General features: G+C 45.4%; 1 long non-coding RNA gene across 1 annotated transcript; it reads right to left on the reverse strand.

The window, feature by feature from the left end:
• Positions 1-704: 704 nt before the first annotated feature.
• LOC121233609 lies at positions 705-11063 on the reverse strand. The gene is made up of 3 exons (XR_005933463.1): positions 8316-11063; positions 3498-7553; positions 705-2369 (listed from the first exon to the last, which is right to left on the reverse strand). It is a non-coding gene; the product is annotated as an uncharacterized LOC121233609 (long non-coding RNA).
• Between the last annotated feature and the right edge of the window lie 610 nt (positions 11064-11673).

Here is an 11673-nt window from a genome sequence, read left to right on the forward strand (position 1 = left end):
TGTTAGAAATGTCTGCAAACTATAGGGCTGGTTTAGTGTACAGTATTCTTGGAATAAACTAGAGCACAGTTTTTTCAAGATTTAAGTCTGTAATAGACAACAAGACTACTCTGGTTATACTGTAATTAACAGTGATGTAAATGTAACAGTGAATAATGAATGTAGTTACTGAAATTGTGGAATATCTAATCAATGTGTGAAATCTGGATGCCTTTAGGTATGATCAGCTAGTAGAACTGCTATTAGGTGTCATTTGCTTTGTTCCTGCCAAGGCAAAGAAAGCATGATACAAACCATTGAGAACTAATATTTATTAAGAAAGTTATTTTAAAAAGCTTTAAACTCTCCTTATTACCTCCTTATTTTTCTTGTGCAAGGGATACCAGATTTTATAGCAATATTAAGTTTCCTCTGACTATCTCAAAGAACAAAACTCCTGGAAAAAAACCTGATACATCTTTATTTCTATCTTTAACAGTTTGCAACACCAATTCATAAAGCCCTTTATACTTTTTTACTACTCCATCCACCTCCTCCTCTGTACAGAGCATGGAAGGCAACGATCAACATCATAGTCATTATGCTGTGAAAAGAGCAGTTCTTTTTTAAGCGAGAAAAAAATCCAGCTTGCAGTTTGGTTTTAGAAATTGATTAGTACTATTCTGCAAATATACAAAGAATCATGCAGCATGGAACAGATTACACCCCATCACACTTATTTAATAGTTTGATATTATATTTAGTAATGTCTTTTGCCTGAAAGAATACTGAATAGCCACAGTCTTAATTCTAAGGCACCAAATGATCTCCCAACCTGCTGAAAAGCAGCACTCCCGAAGTCCTTCTAGCCCTCACAGTCAGCCTGTGGTTTTCCTACATTTCATTTACCAGAGTCAAGTACAAAAGAAAAACCAGTCTTCATCTAAAAAAAACCCAGCAAATAAGACATCAGTGCTTGTGTAAACAAAGCTTGAAATCTTGACAGGCTCTGAATCCAGAATGCAAAGGATGCAATCTTAGATTTGCTATTAACATTTTTTAGATTTTCTGCCGTGCAAGTAAAGATTTTTCAAAGAAATTTGCGCTTACAATGTGGCTTTCAAGAGACACTTATTCCCTACAGAACATGGTCTTGATTTAGCAAATACATATATGCTATGATATCATGGGACTTGGCTAACATAAGTCCCAAAGAAGTCACATTTGAAGAGCCAGGTGCGGAGCAGCCCAGCTGTGCCCAGCTGGAAACGCAGGCAGGAGAGCTGCCACTAACATTTCAAGAGGAAGGTGTTGTATTTCAATGACAGCAGTTTTAAAAGAGCACAACAAAACTGGTGCCAGGGAAGGAGAGGCCAACATGCAGGTCATCCTCCTGTTGAACTAAACTTTTGGGTCCCCTGAAAATTCTAATTTTTCCCTTCCTGCAAGAACTCTAGTCCTCACGTACAAATTTATCTGGAGCAGGCTGTTCCCAGGACATAACTCACATGCTCCGACTCAGCTGCTGTAACCCCTGCTCCGCATCACCTTTGCCCTTTTTCTCCATGTTCATCGCTTGTGGTACATGGAACACAGCCCTTGATCTTACAGCAGTTGCACTAGACTAGGATCAAAGTTTAGAGGCTGGCAAATTAGCATGGGAGACTCCAGCCACAAGGAAAAGGCCTTTTCATACTTGGAAAACAACATGCATACTTCTGCTGCCATGTAACTAAAAACATAGTTATGGTTAGACACATGATGATGAGTAACAAGGATACAGATTACTAGCTCTTGAGTGCATGGAGACGTGTTCACGCCATCCGAAATGCTGACAGTACCAGGATTCATCACTTGCTTTTAGTGACACCTCCCCCTACGTGCTTTTATTTTTCCATCACAAGCTAAAATTTCAAAATGTGACAGTAAGAGCTAGTTATAGATGTCCTGAACTGACAAACAAGTGGTTATCCGCAGAAAGCCAGATATATTTAAAAAACAATGGGAAGTTCATGCGTCTGTATCCATCTCCTCGGCACTAGTTGTGGTAATAGCCCCTCTTCATGACAGGTTTAACGATCACCTCTCAAGGCCTGCACTCCCTGCCCCTTAGCTCGGCTAACCGGTGGCTGACCGCTTGTGCTGAAATGACACAGGGAGGGGAGTTAAAACCGAGTCCGGTTCTCCAGGTCTTGGTGGCTCAGAGCAGCTCTTGCTGTTGATTTTCATTCAGTCCTTCAATGGGTGACAGAAAAGATGGGATAGTGGGCCTTTGATGTCATTCTCAGTGGTAATTCTGGGACCTGCAGACAGTGTTGGCAGGAGGACACTTCTCACCGGGATCAGCGGAGGCACTGCTGCTCCCCAAAGCCAGTTATTTTAAGTCCCATCTAAACAAGGAATTATCAGCTTAAGATCAGCCTTTCTCCCCTGCAGGAGGTTCAATTAGATGCAGTACTTGGTAACTAAAAAGCAAAATTACATCCCTCTCGCTTGAGCCAGACTCCTGTTGGCTTCGGTGGGTGTTGGCTTCTGCTGAACTGAAGAATTCACAGCCTGGCCGTAGGTATGGGGGCAAATACCTGGGAGGGTGACGTGCCCTGTGCGCCTGTTTGCATAGCTGGATACCAGCCACGGAGGCACAGCAACCTCACTGCAGACACTACTCTGTGTGCTAATTACTGACTTCCTCGCCTGCAGGAGGGTAGGTGACTTCGCACCATTTCTTCTACCACCTGCCTGACACAACCTTGCTTTCTCGTGGTAGTTATTTGCCTTCTCTCTAGTTCATCCCCTGAGCAAAAATAAACAAACGCACCACCAAAAACTATCACTGAACTCTTTACGCTTCACAGCCTGCCCCATGCACGCTCATTTCCCTCCTTGCTGTCCATACCCTGCAGTTTCAGTGGGTATTTGCTGCTCCAGCCATTGCGTATTTAAAGCCAGCATATCTGCACCAGTGGTCTGCATCAGGTACACTGCTATAATCCAAGCAGAGGCTATAAGCCCATTGCAGGCAAGGTCTTAGAAACGTGAAGAGGTTTGCAGTAAGGAAAACAAAACAAAACAAAAATGCTCTTAACACATCTGTGGGTTTTTTTCTACGAAGCTATTTCATGGGGGTTTTTTAAATCCATCACTAGGTCACCTATAGAGCATTATTGCCCATTAAATAAAAAGATTTACGTACCAAAACAAAAAGATGTATTGTATTTGCTTACAACCAAAGCACCTTTATTTTATCCCAACATCTTTATTTTTGCCAGGCCCAGCTCAGGAAACCTCTTGCTGGGCTGAACGACTAAGCACCAACCAGGGCCCCCAACAGACATTTCTATTGTCGATACCACTGGATGGTGACGACCAGCTCCAAATAGTGAAGCTAGGCCCTCCTTTTCTCACCGCTGAATAAAAAAAAAGCATGGGTAAATCCCCTTCCCCCACAAGTCAGAGCATTTCTGTTAACATTTCTATTAACACCAGTTGGGTGAAGACTTCACTCTCTATCCAAATACCTCTGGAGTTCAGGCAGGTGCAGATCCAGGGGTGACACTCATGTCTTATTGACATCCATGGTAGCGCTCCTCAGCTTCCTTGCAGCTTTACTGGCCCACATCTGAGGCTGCAGCTCCACCGAGCATCTCCTCCAGCAAGGGACGCTCACCCCGAGCCCCCCTCTCAGCTGCTGTGCCCTCAGCCCCGGTGAACCCCCTCAGCTCCTCCAGCTCACTCTGGGTATGTCCGTCTTCTCCGCCAGATTTCTGAAATGATTCACTTTAGGAAATAAACAAAATGGAGGTCCCCCCCGGGGAGGGGCACGAGCAACAGGTGAGCGCAAGAATACCAGCAGCAACCTGCCGTCACAGCCTAAGACTATTACCTTACATTGCATGTAATTAAGGCCACGATTTAGCCTCGCTGAATTCATTTGTTCAGTCCTCATTCACTTGCTTTTATTTGAGGGGAATGATCTGAAAGCAGCTGAAATCACGGCATTGGATCACCGCATTCAACTGGGCTTCAGCCGTGAAGTCAGGTTCCAGATTTGCACTCTTCAACTTAAAACCCAGAAAACTCCCATCCAGACTCCTCTCTAGTTCTTTGTGCCAATTTCTTTAGTTGCAAAGATTTGTTTGAAATTGGTGATGAACAAGGAAACTTTTGAAGAATCTGACCAGAACAGAAATCCAGGTGAATTTTGTATATATATACATTTTGAAAGATTTCACTTAATTTCATCAATATTGCTGTACTAAGCACAATACTTCTGAGAATTCAGGTATGCACTTCATGTAAAAAGGTGGAACAAGCCTAGGACTGATGATGAGAGTGCTTATGGAACTAATGGACATTTAAAACACAAAACCCTTCCCTTCACTATTAATTTGATCTGGGGTATAGTAGAGCAATGACAACCCTCAGATTGCTTTATACACCAGTGAGTTAGACTTCAAGTGCTTTACAAGAGAACTAAGAAAGCTCATGAAAAGAAAAGCCATCACTCAAAGTTTCTAAGAGGGGTGGAACTTAGCTACAGAAAGTTCTACCATTTTATTACATACATGCACACATATGTATAGAAGTACATGTATGTGGAACTGCTTATTTACTCATTAATTAACTTTTTACATCTCCCATCCATTGTAGCTCCTTTGCTGCGAGCCCCTAACCAAAACTTAGTGGTGGCTGCAAAGCCCTTTTCAAACATTAACAGGACCTGGACATTAGGTTCTAATTCTTTTTATTTCAAATGTTTATAAATTATTAAAATAGAAGATCTAGCTAACTGTGCTGTAGGGAAATCATGTTTTACCTAAGCTCTGCCTGCTTTTTTAAAATACCATTTATTTCAATACCTGATAAATTCAAATGTATTGGCAATGAACACACAATGGAAAGCTATTTTTCTGTTGCAAATTTAATTGAAAGTTATCCCAAGTAATAATGAAAAACCATAGCAGCATTGGCGTTACACCAAACGTCAGTCCTGGTGCATTAAAAATGTACCTCTGTACCGTTCGCGATCAGAGGAAAGATCAAACGATACAGAGGGTCAGCTGGTGGGTTTTTAATAAGTTCTGGCAAGTGAGTTACAGCTCTGGACAGTGGCCAAGAGTGCAGCTTTCACGTGCAATCAAGGCTACAGCTTAAAACGGAGGAGGAATCAAATCTGCCTGTGCAGTCAGGGCTGGAGAGGGAACAAGCCAGCAGGCGGTCATGGTGGAGCCCAGGAACCGGGGCTGGGGCCGGCTGTACCTTACACTCCAATTCATTTTCATATATTGTTTTAATACAAGCGATTAAAAACACAGCTGTCCACCTGCACTCCCCGATGACAGCTGGTTTTGCCTTCTCACAGATTAAGTAAAGCCAATCAGTCTCCGTAACCCATTGCGACCACTGCCCATTGATGTCAGTGCCTGGTTCAGCCCCGTTCTCACTCCACCCGTTGACTGTGAGCAGCAGGTGACTTCAGTGGGACACCACCATCGCAAGTGCGATCTGGATGCCTTTGTAGATAGGCCATGCTGGGGAGGCTGTGCCTGGCTGCTTCTCAGCCACCACGGGGCGCAGCAGCCCTCCTGTTGCGTAGATAGGGTCAGGAGCGGCATCAAGGTGAGCAGGAATTGTGAATGAAGCTGAAAACATCGTACCCGACAGCCTCGCCTTCGAGGAGCATCTTAAATCTCAGCACACAGCTAAAATTACGCCCTTTTACAAATACCACTTTGGCTTAAGCAAAGAAGCTGCATTTGTATCCGAAGGTGTCACAAGGGCCCTGCAATACAAACCTTCATTGGAAGCAGAATCAGATGGGTTTTGATGCAACTGTGCAAAAAGTACAATGGCATGCGATTAGCAATTGTACATGGAAAGAGCCAATTTCAGGCTCTTCTCTATTTTTTCTACCTCTTACCACCTTGCACTGTGAAATCCTACATAGCAAACATAGCAATATAGTCAAGCAATATTAGAAGAATACTTCCAATACTGAAAAGGATACATCACGTACGATGTTAGCAAAATTGGTAGTAATACCATATAAATATTAAGTATGTCAACAGTAATATCCAGCTGCTGCTGTGAAGGACTGTAAACAAATAGTGTAATAAACATTTTTTAAACTGGGGATTTCCATGCAGGTATCCAAACCAGTAACCTTTTTCCCAAAGGTTTAGAGTGCCAGGCTATCGTCATACAAAATCAGGTGAAGAGATTCTTGTAGGAACAAGACATGGGGTTTAGGATTCCAGTTCGTAAAAGAATTAGTTGAACTTCAAAGTAATTTTATGTTGTTACATTCATACTTTGGGTTTTGTTCGTTCAAGTGTGGATCATTTTCTTACATACTTTGTTTTTTACTAATGGTTTCACTATAAATAATGTGTCCGTTTCATTTTCCCATCTCTTATAGAAAAGATCAATTATGGAGTTTACACCAGCTTTTAAAACAAAAATTATTGTCTAAAGGAGGAATCTAGGAACTGTCTCTTCTGTGAAGGTAAACTTCAACGCTTAAAAAAGAAGACCCAAGTTGGTGACAATATCACTTACTAGTTTTACCTCCACTGACAGCATGCCCAGACTGATAAAAATCAGAGCTTTTCACACCCACGAGTGGCTTTCTTCAGAGGGAGATGAGCTTCTCAAGATACTCTTGGTAGGGCTACTCACCTTGCAGCGAGGGGCAGGTTTTCAGCACTGGATTTTGAGACACAAGGAAATCTAGCGTTTGCTGGGGTCGGGCCACTAAAGTACCTTATTCTCTTCTACTCTTTATACCAGTGTTTGTACAGATCAGTTATTAGAAGTGGGGGTCCCAGGTGCCGCAGGGGGAGCAGCCTGTGACACAGCCGTACCCTCCAGTGAGTGCCAGCAGGCTTTGGTACCTAGCTACACTTTAGCAGTTTGCAGCAGTAGACACCTGGGAAGCAGTAATGATGCTGTGGCCAAAGAGGTAAACCGAGGCACAGAGGACGAGGGCCCGGTCTGAATCCCAAGGCAATCAATTAATGAACTCTGATTTGTTTATTACAAAACGGTCAGCCCTTTGTGAACCCGTTCCCTGTTTGCCAACCCACTGTCCTGACTTGTGGACCACATTCAGACTACTGGATAAGACCCCCTTTTACCTGGTTAAAAGGACTAAGAAGCCAGCAGAAGATCAATTTTCCCATTTGAATTTGGTTTTAAATGCATGAAGGAAGTTGTTGCACTGTCAGTACCTATAAGTGGAATCCTCTTGAGCTGATTATCCATTGGCGCAAGTAACTTCTCCCAAGGTTACTACGAGTTTTCAAGACTGAACTAGGACTCTCTGAAGTGCTTCATTCCCATAGGGTTTGTGGCGTAGCGCTGAAGTCCATCGTACCTAAGGTTTCTGTTTACTTCAGCGGTATGCATTTTCTCAACGGTTCCTAAGACATCTGGAGTGGTATGGGAGTATCTGGGTGATGAGAAAACTTCAAGTGCTTTGCTCTGAAACATCCAGTCTCCGAAGACAACACTTCCTGAAAGGCAAAAAGGTCTTGAGAACACATTCCTGTGAGGCTTGCAAGAGGACCCTGAGTCTGCAAGTCAAACAAACAAGAAACCCACGTGGTCTACGAGGCAGACTGCATCAGCCTTTTTTCCTTAAGCCCTACAAATTTCAGATGACCTGCTGGTGACTCCTCGCTTTTGCCTCATGTACAACTGAAACAAGCTTCACACATAAGACCCAGGATAACACGCTGTCTACTGGGGGAGTGAAATCTTCTCAAGTTTTCCTGCTGACTTCAAGACCTTTCCCCTGGCACCGTATGTTTTCACAGAAAGAGAAAATGCTACAGGCAAATGCAATTCAGCCTTCCCTGCTGTTCATCTGATTCAAAGCAGATCTGAATTAGCTGCATCGGATATGTTTAAGAGTTGCAGTATACCAGTGAAAAGACACGTTGCTTTGGACTTATTTCTGTAGTGTTTCTCAGGATGGATGCCTTAAAGGCTACAGATGCGTGGTCACAGCAGAATCCAGAACCTGAGAATAGCAGCTGGGGGAGATTATTGACAGGTCTACATAAGCATTTTAGTTCAGCTTAGGGATGCGCATTGAACTGAATCTCCCAAGCATAACAGTAAGAATTAGTTAAAGGTATGATTTGTGATGAATAAACAATGTAAAACTGAAGGAGTAAATTCCTAGGTAGAGCTTCACTTCTCACCTGGGAATAACACCTAACATAGGACTGGAAATGGAGCCATTTCTTCCACAGTTGTGTGGATTCAGTGAGAGCTGTGGATACCAGCGCCCATACTGCCTTTTCAAGACACGTGTAAGATATTCAGCATACCTTGACTCCTCAAAAAATGACAATGGCTATTTCAGCTTGGCTGTGTGCGCTTCCTCTCTCTTTCTTACTGTTTGCGGCTGAAATTTCAGCTTCGTTTTCTTCTCCCCAACTTCCCACCGTGCTGTCCCCACCTTACGGAGGCTCCGCACCACAATATACAGGACACGCTGCAATTCAAAGGCCAAAAGTTGCTAAAGCGCTTATGCAAGTTAATTACTGTGCCTGTTTAATCCCATGTAATGCAGATTAGCGCTGTCAGCTACTGTTCGGAGAGCAGTTGATGTAACAGGCTGGCCCGTCAGCAGGGAAACCGCTCTCTTCAAGAGCGGCAGAGTTGCTTCCAGCGAGGAAACGCTGACCAGCACCGGGAACAGGAACCTCTCATGCTGTTCCCCGGTTGCTGTCAGGATGTAGGAGGTGGACGCAAAAGCTAAATATGACAAACAGGCAGGTTTAAAGAAGGTATCACACCCCTCATTTCAAGGGAAAATTGTCAGCTTTGACCCCGTGCATGTTCAGATGAAAAACCTGTAAGTTTAAGAGAACAGTCCCACAAAAGACATCCTTACGTCAAGCCACTAACCACAGTGAAGTCAAGCCACTATTTTCATATCAAACTAAAAAACCTAATATAGGTTTCCATGAAAATGAATACCAACAGGCCAAAGAAAGCCATCCAGTTTGAAGGGCCAGTCATCCCTATGGACAGGAGAAGGTGGAAAGCTGGAGGGCTTCCTGGGAACTTCAGCTTCTCGCAACTTGAGTCCCATCTAATTGGATTAATTTACAATCGTTACTTGGGTAAAATGCCCTTTGGCAGCAACGTATATTTACATAGGGCCTGCTTATTCCCCAAAAGAGCGCAAATACAACGTGTTCAGATGGCTCATTCCAGAAATTAATGGCATGTAGTATTTCAGGATTTCCAACAACACTTTTCCTGTTCTGGTAGGGTAAACAATACCAGTTATCTTGATTTGTAAGTGGTAGCCAGGACTGCAGCATTTCATACGACACCATTGGTAGCTGAGCTACAGTAATAATGCCCATTTCCTCCACCCATGCATTATATGAGAGTTAAGCAAATATTTTCCACCTCAGCAGATTTTATGGTCAAATTACGGACTTTTCTCTCTCTGGTTCACAGCTGACAAAACTTTGTTTGATGGAGGTAATAATGACAGAATATGTGATAAGGCAGTCTACCGCTGGCTGAGAGTCAAGGCATGGGATACTATACTTCCACGTTTCTAACAGCCTTTCTTATTCCACGTGACTTATAGATGCAGTAAAGTGGAATCATTATTAAAAAAAAAGGATAATTAAATATAAATCACATCAATACTTTTTTACATTAGAAATCTAAGTCTTTCATATTCTAAGAAATGAGATTTTGCAAGCAAAAGAGACGTGAGATTAAAAGATGAACAAGTGTCTAGAAATTTTTAACCTCACACTCAGCGTGCTTCGGCTGTTAGCCCCAATGCCTGAGGATGGACAGAAGTATCTCTTAAACTTGCAGCCATCTACCTCGAGCTGAAGCTGGTTCCCTTAAAACCTGCCAGCAGGGACCCCCCCATGTGTGGCATCGCAGTGACGCTCTCCCGGGATGATGCTCACAGGTGAATAAGCGTGAGTCTTGGTGGCAGCCAGGGACGTTCCTGCCCACACCTGCCTCTTCCAGTTGCCGCCAGCCTGAGTTTCAATGAAGGCTTGAGGTAAGATGCCAGGCTGAGATGTGGACACACATCTTGTCCTACCAGCTCTGCTAAGGGAGTGCTGACATCAGTCGGGGAGATGGGGCAGGCAGCAGAGGGGTGACGTCTCAACCACCACGGCAAGACCGGCAGCAGCTCAGGTACCAGACACCCCTCTTCTCTCTGCCTGTCCCCAAGGACAGTGGGTATCCAGACAAAGAGGGGGGCTACCTCTGACTTCACAGGAAGGGCAGCCAGGCAAACATATCAGTCAATCATTAGCCAAGTCACTCACTTCACACGGCACTGGAACAGAAAGGTGCAAATGAGGAAGGCAAGAGCATCCCGCAGAGGCCATGTGGCAAGTACAGGACAGCAGAGTGGGGTTTGGGAGAGAGGCTCAAAAGGATGAACACACCGAAAAATAAACCCTGCTATAAGATAAACAAGTTTCCAATTTGAGAATATTAAATATTTTTTCACAGGGCCTTTTTTTTTGCTGAAGATCAAAAAGTGATGATACGTTTCAAATAGCTTCCAGAGCAGCAACAGTTGTGTCACCTTTTCTTTGCCCTCCTTCCTCCTCCCAGCCTCAGGACTAAAAATGTCAAGCTACAAAGTCACACAGAGTGAGAAATCTTTCAGGCAAAACACTGAGCCAGAACGAAAAAAAGATGGAAGACGATGAGCTGGTAGCAGGGAATGCAGGCATTCGAGCAGCAGCACCTTCCTCAGCACAGGAGCAGAAACATGCAAAGTCCCAAGCCCTCCAGAGGCGGTCCGCGCATTTAACTCTATAAAGCTTGAGCAAGCATCAGCCCCATAGCTCCCCCAAGCAGGACGAGCAAGACCAACTCGCTTCCTCGGCTGTTCCCTTTCATCCCAGCGGCCTTGGCTTCCTGCCCTGGAAGCGAGGAGAACAGGGAGTCACCCCGCGGCCGCGCAGCGCAGCCCACGCGGGTGCGGCGTGGCCCAGAACCCCGCCGGGGCACCGTTCCGCCCGGCTTTAGGAGCGTGGGCCAGAACGGGCCTAAATCGTGGTACCCAGGGACAGAAATCCAGGAGTATCCCACCCTCTGCTGTCCCTTGGCACCGAGGACCGGCCGTTGGCTAGTCTCAGCACCCCACGGTACTTATTTGGGACTCTAGCGACCAGGCTGAAACCAAAATTCAGCACCGTTTTGAAAATTTGTTCGCTGGTGTCGGAAGAACCACCGAGCTGGGCTCTTAGGAAAGGCCTGACTTCTAGGTCTTGATTTCCACGGGCTCTGAGGAGTCGCACGTTACACCGGCTTCACCCGGAGCTCGCCGCAGCGAGCACTTCTGAACACCTGCCTCGCGCACACCGCTCAGGACACCCGCCGGCGGCAGACGGGCGAGCCGCACGCCGCGCCGCCAGCCCGGGCAACGGCAGCACCTTAATCCTCCCGCCGCGGCCTCGGCCTTGCCTTTCGGCCGAAGCGCCCGCCTCCCAGCGAGCTTCTGACTGCCTGCAAGGGGCTGCGCCCCTACAGTCAATTGCCCGAAGGGTCTATCCGTCTGCAAAATCCACGGCCGCGACGCGTGCCGCAAGTTGTTAGAGCCACGGGCGCGCGAGCGTTGCGCTTTCCCGCGGCGCGCCCGGCGTTACGGGCCCTTCGCCGGGGCTTGCCGCCGGCGGG

This window comes from Aquila chrysaetos, chromosome 10 (assembly GCF_900496995.4).
Source record: "Aquila chrysaetos chrysaetos chromosome 10, bAquChr1.4, whole genome shotgun sequence".
In the NCBI taxonomy this organism is placed as follows: domain Eukaryota; kingdom Metazoa; phylum Chordata; class Aves; order Accipitriformes; family Accipitridae; genus Aquila; species Aquila chrysaetos.